Raw genomic sequence first — 15,625 nt, 5'->3', positions numbered from 1 at the left:
ACTACAAGGCACTGCGCACAAAGCTCCAGACGGACTCCAGGCTGCCTGACGAACCTGGAAAAGGGACCGCGCCGGCAGGAACTAGGCCACTGGAGGACTCCAGAGACCCCAGGGGAACTGTGGAGCCTCGCCGAGGGAGAAAGGGTAGGAAGCAGCTCATCTGAGAAGACAAGGCATAACATGTACTTGGATGACTGGTTCATCTGAGGAAAGTCTCCACAACAGGTGGAAACCTCCACCCATCAGATTCTTCAACTCTTCATGATGCTCAGCCTAAATATCAACAGAGAAAAGTCCCCTTTAATACCAACACAGCAAATAAAATCCACAGGGGCAGCATTAGACTCAGCCAGAGCCGGTCTGCCCCCAAAACAGGTTCAAAGCCATGAACTTGTTATTCAACTACAAACAACTCCACAGATTACACTAAGGACTTGTCTAAGTCTACTCAGATACCTGGCCTCCTGCACATTCATCACACAGCATGCCAGACTACTCCTGCGCTGTGTGCGGGGTTGGCTAAAATCAGGACATGCACTGAGCAGATACTGCATGGAAAGGCCCTGTGCTGATTCCCCAAGAGCAGGAGTGGCCTTGTTTGTTTTGCCAGCCAGGGTTGAAAATATTTTCGGCACCCACACCCCATGTGGCTGAGCCAAAACCAAAAAACACCACCAAAAACCTTAGAGCAGTATCGCGTCTCCTGGAAGTAGGCACCTAGGCAGCCGCCCTGCTCGCCTGCCCCCAGAACCAGCCCTACCCAAGACATGCTTTCATCACTACATTGGCAGAATGATCCCAACGAGGTGTGCAGAGGAGAACCCTTTAATCCACCCCTACATACCAAACCATGCGTGACAGCTGCATTCAAGATTCAAGAGCTGACTATCCAAATTCTGACTGACAGTATGACTGCCATGTTTTATATGGCGGGGGAGGGGGGGCACAGCCATCCCCACCATTGAGTACCTCTCACAACGATTCACCTTCCAGGTTTGCAGAACACTCTGGTGGACCATTGGAGCAGGCATTTCTCATCAGCTCATGAGTGGATAATCCAGGTGTCTGTGTTTCACGTCATTTCCCAGGAAAGGGGTCATCCTTCATTAGGACCTGTTCACGGCTGACAAAAACAAGAACCTGACCTTTTGTTCCACTCTAAGGATCCCTAGCAGACTTATTCCTTATTCGACTGTCATTGGAATTGACTTGTGTTAACCCACCAATTCCTCTGATTGCCAGGGAAATCGGAGCAAATTTACCACATCAATCTTCTAAAACCTTGGTACGATCAAGAGGTATGCTTAGTTATGCAGGAGATCCTTCCCCCGGAGGATAACTTACACAAGCAAGTGAGGATATCATCCGACTTGACGCTGATCCAAAAGATTGAGGCAGCCGACGTGATTAATCGCAACCGAGATGTGTTCTCTACAAAACCAGGGTGGACGACTGAGACGTATCACCATATCCGCACGATCCCCGGAGCCAAGGTAACATTGAGACCCTACTGAATCCCAGCAGCCAAAAGAGAAGAAATCAAGGCCGAAGTAAAGAAAATGTTAGAATTAGGGGTTATTGAAGAATCTTACAGTCAGTGGTCCAGTCCAATTGTTCTAAACCTAAACCTGATGATACCATGAGATTCTGTAATGACTTATGGAGACACTGTGTTGTTACCTCTTAGGCCTGCAATTTACTCTTGTGACGGACCATGCACCCTTCCAGTGGATGCAGCGGAATAAGGAAAAAAATGCAAGGGTCACCAGGTGGTTCTTATCCCTCCAACCATTCCAGTTCCACATACGGCTCAGGGCTGGATGCCACCATGGCAACGCTGATGGTCTGTCACGAGCATACTGCCCGGCGTCCCAAGTTGCCCAAGTCTATGGTGTTGAGCAGAGGGGGGGGATATGTGACGGGGCAAGGCCAGATGGCTATAGAAAAGTAGTGGGAGATAAATATATTAGCTCCAGGCTAAACAAATCCCTGGTACCAGGTTAAGTGAAATGGAAGCTGCTCCAGGTCAATTAAGACACCTGGGGCCAATTAAGAACTTTCCAGAAGGCAGGGAGAAGGCTAGGTTGATTGGGAAACCTGAAGCCAATCAGGGGCTGGCTGAAACTAGTTAAAACCCTCCCAGTCAGTCAGATGGGAGTGCATGTCAGGAGCTGTGGGAGGAAGTTGCGCTGTTGGAGAGGCTGAGTAGTACACACCATATCAGGCACAAGGAAGGAGGCCCTGAGGTAAGGGTGAAGTGGAGCTTGAGGAAGTGAGGTCTGCTGTGGGGGAAGTAGCCCAGGGAATTGTACATGTCATGTTTCTAAAAGGTCAGCTACCGTAGCTGATACTATTGGGGTCCCTGGGCTGGAGCCCGGAGTAGAAGGTGGGCCCGGGCTCCTCCTCCTCCTCCTCCTCCTCCTCCCCCCCCACCTTTGCCCCCTGATTAATCACTGAGACTGGGAGGCAACAGAGACTGTGCAAGGAAGGATAACTTCTCCTCACCTCCCTCACTGGCTTATGATGAAAATAGCTCAGTAGACTGTGACCTTTGTCTCTAGGCAGAGAAAGGTTACATGGAGGGTCACAGTGAGCCTCTGAGGCTAGCGAAATCCTCCAGGAAACGCGGGACCCATGGAGGCAAGGACAGAGCTTTGTCACATTACATACTCTTGCTCTGAAAAACTTCCTATCTGGGGGCATGTCTGTCAAAAGCCAAGATTGTGAAGACTACTTGCCTCTTGATAAAATTTTAGAAAATCATTTTGCATAATCCTATTCTATACTAAAAGGACTTTCCCCGCTGTCTTTGTGGTATATGTTGGGCTGATTTTTTTAAGCAATGCTCTACATGTAACAAAAATAAAACCAATCTGTCCAATGTGGCATCATTGCTAATTTCCCACTTTCTCCCCTGGTTGCTATAGTAATGTGGCCTCCTCAACTGCTACCTTTTTTGGCGCTAAAAACTATTTAAAATCAGCCTCCTGCTAAGCCGATGGCTCTGCTTCAAGGCACGCCAGGGGTGTGTACCGCCGATGCCTGCAGTTTTCATAGCTGGGGGTTAACCTGCTTTTTAGCAGCTGTACAAACAGCTGGAACTAGGATGTTTCAGGCCCTGCCCCAGATGTTCAAACCGGTACACACCCGGGAGCCATGGATGAAGCTTTGGAAACTGCCATGAACTCCTCCACATTCACCAGCCTGAAATGCTGGAGACCGGTGCAGGATAACCAAGCCGAGCCTTTTCCTATTCCATTGCCCCTTCAGAAGCAGCCCTGCTTCCTGGTTTGCTAACCGTTAGGAAGGGCAATGACTTGTGGACATTCAGTCTCTGCTCTTTGGTCCGTTTTTTTGGCAGCTGGGTTAGAAATACAGAGGAATCAGTGTGCGCTTTAAACTTCCTGCTCTATTGGGCTTCCCCTGCCATGTATTCATGCCTTGGAAACCCCAGAGTTGGCAAGACCAGATTTTCTTGGGAGCCCTGCTGTGCACTATGGGGAAGTTGATGAGCAAGAGCTCAGCAGAGGGGCTGACCCAGACCTGCTGAACCCTGCAGTGGGGCTGGGGAATTGGACTGAAGAGGGAGTAGGGCTGCTGCCGTGGGCCTCAGCATTGCAGCAGCCCACGGCAGGAGCAAAGGCTGGGTTTGTGGGAGCCTGATGCGGTGGGTCATAGGGCTGGTGTAGCGATAGCAAGGCTGGGCCTGGATCATGTCTCTGAGAGCCTGGGCTGAGTGCAGTGCTCCCACCAGAAGGGGCATTCTGGGCGTCTGGGTTTAAATCAGCAGTACAAAGCGCACTCAGGACATCTACACTGCAAGTAAAAACCTGCGGCTGGCCCATGCCAGCTGCCTTGGGCTGCGCGGCTGTTCAGCTGCCATGGAGAGGTGTCGCTCATTGTGCGAGGGCAGCAGCCACGACTAGACGTGCTGGACAGGATGGGTTAGTTCCTTGGTCACATTCACCACCTCCAGAACGATTCTAACCAGTTCGGTGAGTCGGGTCCACCTCTCTGCCCCCAACCCCCTGTTAGCAGACTCAAGCGCAGAGCAGATCCCAAGGCACAGCCAGCTCTAGCCCAGTCCAGCTTTGCCTCATTTCAGAGATGAGCAAGCAAGGGGCACCGACATCTGACTAGTTGTTTGTGTGGCATGGGTTATATGGGAAAGTACTGACCCTGCTGAGGTTCCCCCTCTCCCCCCTCCCAAGATGGGAAATAGACACAGAGCTTTGCTGAGGGTCTGGAGTTTCTCTCTCTCATCATTAAGTAGGTCAGCTTTCTTGGTAACTGCTGTGCAAGCAGGGAGCAGACATTTAAACTCTAGCTCCCCTCTGTAACTTCCCACTTGGCTACACAATGCAAAGCAGTTACAGGTCTTCCAGAAATTACTGATCCCAAACCAGGTGTTGGTGCCAGATCACAGTGAGGGCTGCGCACCTGTCCCCCAGTCAAGCATATGGGTGGGGAATGAGAGGATCCTTGCCCCCTCCCACACACACACACACAACATTTCCACTGGCGCAGGTGGGCCAGGGTGCAAGGAATTCATCTGGCCTGGACCCTGCTGCAGTGAGCATGGAAGGAACCTTGCGTCTCTGAGGCATTGCTCTGGGAATGACACACCGATGTGGTGTCCCTAATCAGGGCTCAAAGGAAAGAGACAGTGTTGGCCTGGGTGTGGTGTGCAGTTTTCATGAACTGTAAAGAAAGACTTCTTATCTCCTCTTGCAACTGTGACTAAACTAGTAACGCAGTTGCACATCAAATAATGTTTACGTTACGCAGCTTAACTTTTTCTATTAAAAAGTTTAATATTGGGTGATTGTGCAGTTTGTGTGGGAGATAAAAAAAATCGTAGCTCTCTGAAATTGCAAATGTAGTTTTAAAACACTGCATATTTATTAGGCCATCTGCTACTGCAGCATTAATGGCGAAACCCTTACTACAGGCAATTTATTCACGACTACAGTTTTACCACCTGATGTGAAAAATAACAAAGCTCTACTTGAATTTATTATTGTGCTGAGTAACTTTCAAATGAATTCGTAAAGCTGTGAAATGTGAAAATTTCCTTTAAGGTTGGGGGCTCCTTCTTCACTGTAAGAATGACGCAAATAAACCAGGATTTTTCATGCCTTCTATAACCCAATCTTGGAGCCTGGAAAGGACTGTAAATGCTGGAATCCCATTGTATGGACAAGTTTATTGTGCCCTGCACATGATTGGCTGGGGTTGAATTTTGAAATTCTAAATTTTACAAGGCAGCTTTTGGTTAGGTTGTCTGGGTAGTAAGGACAGGAATCTGTGCTGTATGTTGCTAACAGGCCACAAGAAGCTCAAGTTAAAATGGCTGGTGTTTTGCCAAGTGAGAGAAACAGCATGTAGCTTTTCAGAAACAACTGCCCCCAAAAAAACAATTAACGTCTGGGTGACTTTCAGGCAAAAGAATAACAAAAAATAATCAAACCTTTTTATTTCCTCCTCTTTTCCAATAACCAGAGGAGTCTTTAGAGCATCCACATTTCTCGCACTGACCTGCAAACAGTGCCCATCTGTGGCATATTTGCAAATGAGCAGCCCATGCATCTTCATCCAGTTTAATTACCGTGCTGCCTCTGATTCTTTAGCACCCTGTTGCTGGAGCTGGACTCTAACAGAGGTACAGAATAACATTTGCCGATGGGGCATAGATAAGTGGCTGGGTTCAGAGATGTGGGGGCCACATGATGGAATTGAATGAGAGGAGAACAAGTGTAATGGCAGTCTCTAACTCAGGAATACACCACAGCTTTTTTGGTCTAGCTGGTTGTACTAATCGTAACCCATAGCTAGTACTTGTACTCACCCTCTTCTGAATGCTATATCCCACGCCCCCGCCTTATTCGCTTCTGCCTTTGTAGAGCGTCAACTCCTCAGGGTGGGGATTGTTGCTATGTGTTCGTAGAGCACCCTGCACGTTGGAGCTATGACTAACTGGAATCCTGCAGTGCTTAATAGTAACAACCCCTAAGTGCTTAACAAAGGTAAACCTCCGGGTTACTGCTTTACGTGAATAGCAGCTGAGGGAGAGGGACAAGAGAGGGAAAGGAGGTGAATAAATATAGAAAGGCTGCTCCAGACGGCAAGAGCAGCAGAGGAGAAATTACTTGTTAAGACTGTGGAAATGGACAGAGAGAGGCTGGTCCACAAGGGAGGTTCTTCAGTTAACCCCATCCTGGCCTCCAAATAATCCTGTGGTCAAAGCCAAAGGAGCATTCCCCAGAACACACAGGGTGTTAGGGGCTGCAGCCCGAAGAACCTGCCCTCGGTCTCTGGTGCCACCCTGAAGCAGCCGAGAGACAAGACCCCTGCCCTAAGAGGCAACAGGAACAGCAGTCCTCATGCAGGAAGCCAGCCTTTGGGAAGGGGGGTTCTCTGCCAGAAACAAGCACTTCCGCTTGTGCATGCCAAGGCTCAGCCTGTCTGTTACGCCAGGCTCCCTCGAGCCACTCTCTGAAGAACACTGTTGAGGAGCCTGTTGCATCACCAAATGTCCAAGCCTGAATGGCTGCAGGCTGCCTAGAGCCATCGGCTCCACCCGTGCCCGTGGCGAGGGCTCGTTAGCTGTGTGCCACTGATCGGTTACTGTACAGCGCCCTGGGCTCCGTCACTGCAACAGACAATTTAAAGGAAGACAGTGACCTCCAGGTGCCCATGGAAGGCAATGCCTGGCACACATCCCTGTTGGGCCTCCAGGACAGATCTTTCTCTGATTGCCTTTCCTTGGCTTGCGAACCACGAGCAAAGCTGAACCAAGCAGCAAGGCAGTATGCTGGTGATCAGCAGACGTGGTCTGCCTCATCTCTGTCCCTCCACCTCCCACTGTGTCTGGCCCCTACATGTATGCTGTCGCATGCTCCATCTCCCCAGCACCACATGGGTTCTCTCAAACTCACTCCCAGTGAGGACAGCGGGTTGTTGTATCTATTTCTAGCCACCCCACACACACCCCCATGCCCAAAGGAGAGGTATAAATGTCTTCCTCCATGGGAAGTGTGGCTTTTAATATTACTTTGCGTGCTAATTATGCTGAATGTTATACTGGGAACACTTCGACACTAAAGTTAATGACCCATTGCTTAAAGAGGAAAGGCACGTTTATCGTCAGATTTATAGTTTGAGTCGTAATGTCGAACCATATTAACCAGCCTGAGTAGCCTGTTCCGAAACGCCCCAAAGCACCAGCTTTGAAATTACAATAATGCTAGGATGGCAGGAATGCCCTCTAAGTAATTGATAGTTTGCAGGGAAATTCTTCCTGCATTAGCCCATTCCTTACTCTCAGTGAGTTACTAGGAGTGGTTGCTAATATGGGCCTGAAGGTGCTAATTCACAAAGACATTTTAGCTGCACACAGTGATGAACTCGCCAGTTGGCCAAGGAAATCTTGATGGGTCCCAGCAGCTGGCTGGAAAGGTGCAAAACCAAGCATTGTGTTTGCTAGCCATGGAGGGCAGCATGGGATGCGGATGATGTGAGGAATACCAAGGAACATGCCAGAATGTGACCATTTAGCCTGCTGGCCAGAAACAAAAGCTACGGGAATTTGACACCCAAATCACTTAGGCATCGTGAAAATGCCAGCCTAAGAAGTATCATCAGAAGGGGATAGAGAGAGGCTGTGCCTTGAGAAGCTTGAAATAATGCCAGTGCACTTCAAAGTGCCTCATTTAAACCTGTCAAAATGCCACAGCATGCCAATGGTATTAGTAAACTCCCAGATTCACATCCAGCAGCCCTTCAGACCTTATCTTGGTCAAGCACTCTTTGCATTGGAGTCAATGGGAATTTTGTCTGCCTGAGTGCCGCTGTGCGGTTGGTATCCCACGTTTCAGACAGTGCCTCTGTCCTTCTGGGCAATGAAACTGGACACAACAGTAACGTCAGATACCATCTTAACTGAGCATTAGAAAAAGATCCCAGGAACTGCGATTCAAATGACCAGGCTGTCTGTGAGGAACAAACTTGCCATTCTGTTAAATTCCTTCCACACATTATAAAAGCGCAATAATAGTCTTTAATAAATCTTCATGGGTTCTTTACAAGATCAGGCTGTAAGATTGGGAGGCAACTGGTGCTGTCTCTCTCTTCCACTGCAGTAAAATTCCAGCTTTTTCTTTCTCCATCCAGGTTACAAATGGCCTGGGGCAAAAAATACACCCTGGGACACATTCTACCTTTGCAGCACAAGGCTCCAGTTCTCGCCATGGGAACTAGATCTAAAATCACATATTCAGAAACATGTTCTTTGTAGGGGATGGTGAGCTGTGTAGCCTCAAATTCAATCTCAAAACATCGCTGTGTGGTCGATACAGGAACTCAGCACTGTTAGCCCCATTGCACAGGGGACAAAGTGAAGCCTGGAAGACAAGTAATTCACCCCAGGACACAGAGTCTGGTTGGTGTCTGAGCCAATTTGAACAGGTAGCACCCTGTCTTCAGCTCATTGGGCCTCACTTTGATGTCAGGTAAGTGACCTGATTGCCACTTTCAGACTTTACAACTCCTATGACTGAGGCCAGCTCTCAGCCCACAGGTCGCATGCAGCCCAATTAGCACGCAGCTGCGGCCCAGCTCAGTTGTGTGTTAAAGGCCGTGGGCTCCTAGCTTCCCTGCCATGAGGTGGGCTCGGAGCTGCCGGCTACCGCCAGCTCTGCACAGCGGGGTCCAGGTTGCCAGCTGCCACCCAGCCCCATGCAGGGTCTGGGGTCCTGGCTGCTACCTGGCCCGGCACAGCGGGATCGGGGTCCCAGCTGCTGCATGGTCCCGCACGGTGGGGTCCAGGGTTATGGCAGGATCAGGGGTCCCCACCCCATGCCCGGCTTTCCGCTCCTGGTCCCACTCCGTGGAGGGGTCTCTGGGTGGAGGGTGCTGGGCATAGGGGTTTGTGGGGCAGGTCAGGTGGGGGACAGTATGGTTCTCAACCTGCACCCCAGGTAACACTTTGTGGCCTGCATATGCGGCCCACAATGAGAAATAGGTTTGGAATCGCTGACTTAGGCGGTGATACGCGTCCCTTTGAAGGGAGGCTTTGTACTTCGGTGTTTCCATGTGTGTAGCACAACCATGGTTTATCTCCAGGTGCATTTACCATGGTATAAACCATCAGCTAGACCAGTATTAACACAGGAAAACAAAATAACTAACCCCCCCTTTCCCCCCACACCCAGCAGCCCCCGCAGCCTCTGGATAGCATTTACATATGCAGGCCTTTCCCTGCAGCCTGTCAGAAAGGAGCTTGAGAAGCCAGGGAATGAATTGCAGACCCAGGGGCCTTCCCCTGACCCCTGGCATGCAGATTTCAGCTGTGAGATTTTATTGACATTCATGCACAGACAGCTGTTTGGTTTCCAGAGTAGAAAAGTTGAGCTAAATGAGAGTGACCAGTGGAAATGTGTGCCTTTGATTTCCGTGATCTGTCCCCAGCCACCTCCCATCCTGCCGTCCTCCTCCCTCTGTACTCCCTGTGCTATAAACTCTTCTCTGTGCAGTTTAAATGTACGCTATTTGATGCCTTGTAAACCACATCAAATATGATCTGACAAGGCCCCTTAACAATGAAGGATTTTGCACAAAATCTTCAGGCACTAATTCAATTTCAGGGCTCTTTTCCCATTAAAATCAGTGTGTGACATCACCAGAAAACCTTGACTGAATTATAACCTTGCATTTCTTATAGGGCATTTTTTCCTGTGGGCAACAAGGTTTTTTATTTGAATCAAGGATTAGCATAAAAAAGCTGAAGAGATTCCAATGTGCTTAATGCGGGTTTGGTTTGCTTTGGGAAAGATGAAACATTGTGGCACCAAGAGAACAACCGTCTTCTCTTCCAGGGATAATGGCTTATTATTATTATACTGTGGAAATTATTTTCCAATAAACACTGAGTTTAGTTTTTCTCTCTCCCTTTGCCAGTGGTTCCGCGATCCTCTTCTCTTGCGTTACCAGTGAACGTTCAGAGTGAATCGCTGTACTTCTGCTTCTGATTCTTGTGTAGCATTTCTGAGGACTGTTTTTTATGTCCTGTATAAATCAGAGTAACACACGGCAAAGCCCAAAGGCACTGAGTGGCTTTGAATATTTAAGCTACTGTCTCTCCTTCCTGCAGTGGCCCATAGCAGCCTTTTAAGAGCAGTGACGATCTTCGCTCAAGAACACGCACTGGCATTTTCTTGTGACTGGATTATTGATGAGACTCTCCCAGCTCTGAGACAGCTTTCAGAGACTATCATCTAAATCCCTCTTAATTCGCAGTTTATTGGCCATAATGGTTCTGAATAAATATTTTGTGCCAATCTCTCTCATGTGGGCACCAAGTCACTGGCTACAAACTATCCATAAAAATGTCATAAGTCACACGCTCCTGGATAAGACGACCTTGACTGTTACACGACGTCCTATTCTGTTAAATTGTCAGCTAGCGTTCCCTGGGAGAGTGTAAAGGAAACCCTGATTTCAGCTCCCCCCCACCCCATGTCACTAATGCACACCAACTGCCTAGTAAAAATGGAACTTTAGCTTCCAAATACAAGCACTGTGAGCGATTTGCTGTATTACAATCTCATCTAGCTGCCCCAGATGAGACGATGACTCCCTTGTGCAAGCTGCTGTAAACACAGCTAGTGAGAGACGGCCTCTGCCCATAGAGCTGACAATCTGCAATGACAGCAACGGTGGGCGGGGGAAACGGCGGCGGGCATTGAATGCACCTCTCCGAGGTCTACGTTCCCTCTCCACTTGGCCACGCTGCCTCGGCAACAGTGGGAGTGCTTTCAAGGGTGGCTGCAAGCCTGACATCACATGGGTAAGTTGCACTGTCTTGTTAGTGTGATTCCTCCAGGTCATTATCCGCGGGTGTGAAACGTGCGTCACTGGGCCGAGAAAGCCGCCCTGCGTGGCAAGGGGCTGCTGTTCCCTGCCGGGCAGTTGGTTTGTGCCAGGCAGCATTGCAGGCCCCATGCAGCTCTGCCAGAACCATTGCTGCCACATGGCAGCTTGCTGAATGCCTTTGCGGGGAGGGATAGCTCAGTGGTTTGCTAAACCCAGGGTTGTGAGTTCAATCCTTGAGGGGGCCATTTAGGGATCTGGGGCAAAAATTGGGGATGAGTCCTGCTTTGAGCAGGGGGTTGGACAAGATGACCTCCTGAGGTCCCTTCCAACCCTGATATTCTATGATGATCCCCTGCCTTGGTGGGGGAGGGTGCAGGCCACCCAGCTGGTGAGGGTGATCATGTTATCCCTTTAGACAGACTCCGGATTGCTGCAGGGGGGGATCATTATCCCACCAGACCTTTATCAGCTGAGCTCCATTTCAGCACTAGCAGCTGGGGGGTGGGAGACTTATTCCAGGCATTATGCACCTGAAGGATCCATCCCTTGCTTCCTGGCTCAGGGTGGGAACAATCTGCCCGCTAGAACGTCAGAGGAGCACTGAGCATGTCGATTCCGTCCTGAGTGCGCTGACGGCCTGCCTGAAACCCAACACCTAGAGCCCAACGCCAGGCGGTGGGCGGGCGTCACAGACTCATCTCCTGGGAAAATGGAAGTCACAGGCCGACACATAAGAACATACCTGGCAGAGTCCAAAGGGAACAGCCTGAAGGCGTGGGCCTCTGCAGAGCTCTGGAGGTTCCCGCAGTCTGCACGGGATAGTAGCCACAGAAGCCGTGTATCGAGTGGCTTTTGTTTAATGGCATTGCCCTGTGTCATGAGTGAAGGGGCTTTTTGCTCACTTTCCACACTGGATTTGTGGCCTGTTTACTTAGATGCTTTGTCCTGGTTCCTAATGTTGTAATTAAACCTTGTGAAGGTGCCCACAGCCTTCAGGAATGTGCTATTAATTTGTTTAATGACTGTGCTTATTATCAAAGGAGCAGATAGTGACTGGAGAGGAGACATGGTAGTCACCCAGCCTAGGGTTTCTTCTAACGAATGCCTCGTCTGTCTAATGAACGAGAAGGGGATTTTATTCCTAAATCAAATTGTAATACTAAAAATTTCAATTTCTGAGCCCAGTGTTTATCTGTGAAGCCCAAATTAATCCATGAAGAAGATAATTTGCGGCAGTGAATTCTATCACAAGCTGATGGATTGTTAGTCATTTATTAAGATATCAACTACAAATGCTCTTGTGGCGGTTTGATTAGATGAGGTACAGTCAGGGCCAGGACGAAGGTAAGCACAGGATGTGGGGGCGGGGTCCCCAGGCCCGCTGGGGTTCAGACCCAGAAAGTCAGGGGCTGAGGTTAGGAACCAAGAGTCGGAGGTCAGGAATCAGGAGTTAGGGCCAGGAGCAGGTAGTCCTGGGTGAACAACCCAAAGCAGCGGGTTGCCCAGTTGTATGGACGACACCCTGTTCCTCCTCCTGACTTCAGCAGGGGGAGTTGGCCGGGGAGTGGGCCAGTGAGGGGCTCTGGTGTTGCACCAATTGGGACCCCGGGGGCGGAGCCTCCTCTCTGAGCTGGGCTTCATGGGACCCTGGTTCCAGCTGTCAGGTGGAGGGTTGGAGCGTGGTGATCCTGCGGACCCGGGTTTGAGACGGCGGGGGGTCATGACAGGGAGCCATTCAGGGAGAGCCGCACGGTTACAATGCACCATAAGCACAATGCAATGATGTGATCCTTCTGTGTGGGCCTGATCCTGCTAACGCTGGTATTCGTAGGGACTCCTCAGGTGAGCCCCATTACTCACTCGCACGGCCGTGTCTGCAGGACCTAGCCTAGCAGAAGGCCTGTGCCCCTGAATGCACTCCTTGGGCTAAGTACATTATTACATGTTTCTAATAAAAGAATAAAATATTGAAGTGTCTCCATTCTCTAGGCCCGAACCCTTCTGTCCGCCTCTCGGAGATGAGTGCAACAGAGCACATTCTGCGCGAGCCCTGGGGTCCCAGGAGGTGGCTCAGGTAGCAGAAGGGGAAGGTGGAGATCAGAGGGGGACACGAGCCAGCCTCCTGGGGTCGCAGGCTCGGAAGAGGACAGCAATGGGCCTTTGGCCAGTGCAGCATAAGAAAGAGTTACAAGTGATTTAATTGGCTCGTTCTTTCACTACAGTGATTGCGGGTCTGACCTTCTGGCCATCATCTCTCGCCTGTTCCGTTGGCTGCAGTAAAATTGCCTGTATCAATAACTGTCTGCAGGATAAACAGCGCAGGGTTTGTTACAGAAACAAATGGCAGGAATTATTCAGAGTAGTTAACAGAGAGCAGGCAAAAGAACAGCAGCCCAAAATAGGAAAGGGAAGGTTCGAGTTCGCCATTGTGGGGAAATTCTCGACTCTGAGGTCAATCAGGCAAGGGGAACATTCATCCAGGAGGGTCATTCGGGAGATAATGAGACATTACATCTCAAAGAAGGGATACAGAGCAGAGTCAGGATTTACACTGAACCGCGGGCATCACTTCTTCACCGCTGGGTGAGCCCTTGCGCTCGGTGACCCTTCCATAATAACACTGACACCGACTGCCCCCCTTGCGTTAACTGAAACTAGAACTGGTCAAAATGGAGACAAGAATAAAACTGGCATGTTCTGTTCCCCGTAGTTTCTGGCTCTCAATAGTCTTGTGAAGAAATTCCCTCCTGCGCAGAGGGCCGCTGGTCCCAGGGTTATGCTCTGCCCCACTTTGGTCTTGATGAAGCCATATGGGACAGGCAGTGCACCAATCCTCTGCATGGGGTTGAATTGCAAATATTTGGACAACTGCCAGGGGCGCATGAAACTGTTTGCAAAGCCCCTGTAAGGTGCTAACTTGTCCCCAGCCCACGAAGGACCCACTGCCAGACCCAGAGTCTCTTTCTGGCCACAGGTTTATTTTCCAAACATAGACAAAACCCCAAAGCCGTCCCTCCTGGGCTACAGCTCCTGGGCGGTTTTCCCCTTTGCCCTCTCAGTCCCTCCTGTTTCAGGGCCTCCTGCAGGATTCTTCCCAGCCATGTTTGCTGATTCTGCCCAAGGCTGTCTCCTTGGAGGCCCTTTTCCCCAGCAGATTCCCAGTGCCTCCGCTCCCAGTGAACGCCCTGCAGCTCCCATTTCCCTTCCTTACTGCCAGCCTGGCTCCACAGAGCCCCAGCTGCTCCCCTGCCCTCTTAGTTGGCCCAGCTGGGAGCAGCTGTTCTTGCACGGGGGTTTCGCACAAATGAGTGTCTGAAAACGTCTCCAAATTGCGCCACTGGCTGGTTTGAAATGTGCTCGCCATCCCCCAGGAAGAGGACCCAGTGCCCTGGGAGCACAGTGACCACCCAGCCACTGCCCATAGCCAATAGCTGACATGGGCAGACCTCAAGCAGGCTGGCTGCAAACTACAGGGCAAATGCTTCAGCCGGAACCCTCCTGAATGTTTGTTATTCACCAACCTAATCGGGGGTTACGCTCACAACGAACTCTATTAACGTGGAATGGTTCTGTCAGCTCCAGCTGAAATCTGCAGCATTGCCGCTGGCTATCGATCACTGTCACCACCACTGGAATTCTGTATGCGACGGTATTTTGTGCCGCGACTGCCTTCCTCCTGTGCTGAGGCTCGTTCCCGGGGTGCGAGTAATAAAGCTAATCGTTACAGCGACCCAATGCGTCTTTTCTCTGTTGTTGTTTCGATGATGAGTTGACTGTGAAATTTGAATTGCAGCTGAAAACGAAGCGCGCGCCTTGCACTGGGCTCACAGGTGTGTACAATGTCCAGGGAGTATTCAGTACTAATGCAAATGCGTTCTGGGTTTTCTTCTGTGGTCTTCACTGTAGCAGCTAAGTGCCAGTGGAGTTTTATACTCTGTCCCAGCCCACATACTGAGACAGCCTTCTATCAGAAAATCTTTGAGGCGCTAATCAAATGTAGGGAACAAATACTAAATCCATTGAAATACGGAGCAAGGACAAGTTCCGTTACCAGTGGCAGCTGATGAGCTCAGTGAAATATTGGAAGAAACGACATATGAAAATAATGATTTTCATTATTCATGCTATTATCCATGGCAAGGCACCGGACACCCGAAACAGCCAGTTGATAAGCCACAGCATTCATTAATTCCGATCAGGGAAACCGATAAGGCGCCCGTTTCAGAGAAATACTTTCCGTCATCGAAAGGTATTTCAGCTTTTCAAAATACAGCAGATCTAGCGCAGGAGGGTCAGCAAGTGAAATTACACCTCTGCAGTAATTAGCTCCATGGTCAGTGTCAGGACAGACTCCACATGGATGGACATGGAGTCAGAAAGAATAAAGGCATTATCCCATGGCCCTGGGAAAGGGACGGTGCCCTGTACTCTGCAGTGCTCAGCTTCACCGGTTTGTAATTACTTGGGCAGGGGGCCACATAGGCGTAAATCCTGTTTTGGAAGTTTGAAGGGTCCCTGTGCTAACCCTCTGCACAAAGGCGCTTCGTGCCATATCGCAGCCTACAAAAAGCTCCCACAGTAGCTGGGATTAAGAAGACCTCTTCAGTGGAGTAAATAGGGGTGACCCAATCTCTGAAGAGAAACAATAGATCACGGTGCCGCAGCATGAATTATACACTACAACAGAGCCGCAGAACCTTGTTCTGGCTTGGCCATTTATCCAGGGGAGAGAAAACACGGTATGTTTCATCAA

At 49.9% G+C, this 15,625-nt stretch overlaps 1 protein-coding gene across 2 annotated transcripts in view; it reads left to right on the top strand.

Moving 5' to 3' along the window:
• The first annotated feature begins 8,431 nt into the window (after positions 1–8,431).
• Positions 8,432–15,625, top strand: part of FAM3D (FAM3 metabolism regulating signaling molecule D) — a 69,574-nt gene continuing 62,380 nt past the window's right edge. The window contains exons 1-2 of one of the 2 annotated variants that reach the window (XM_084635486.1): positions 8,432–8,510; positions 10,612–10,846. The gene's annotated coding sequence lies outside the window, so the exon portion shown is untranslated. Of the gene's footprint in view, positions 8,511–10,583; positions 10,847–15,625 lie in introns of those variants that run through there. The other variant, XM_084635485.1, reaches the window with a different exon arrangement.

The sequence above is a fragment of the Lepidochelys olivacea genome (genome assembly GCF_965140295.1).
Source record: "Lepidochelys olivacea isolate rLepOli2 genome assembly, chromosome: 7".
Lineage (NCBI taxonomy): Eukaryota > Metazoa > Chordata > Testudines > Cheloniidae > Lepidochelys > Lepidochelys olivacea.
The sequence above is the reverse complement of the archived record's forward strand: the minus strand, read 5'-3'. Positions and strand labels throughout refer to the sequence as shown.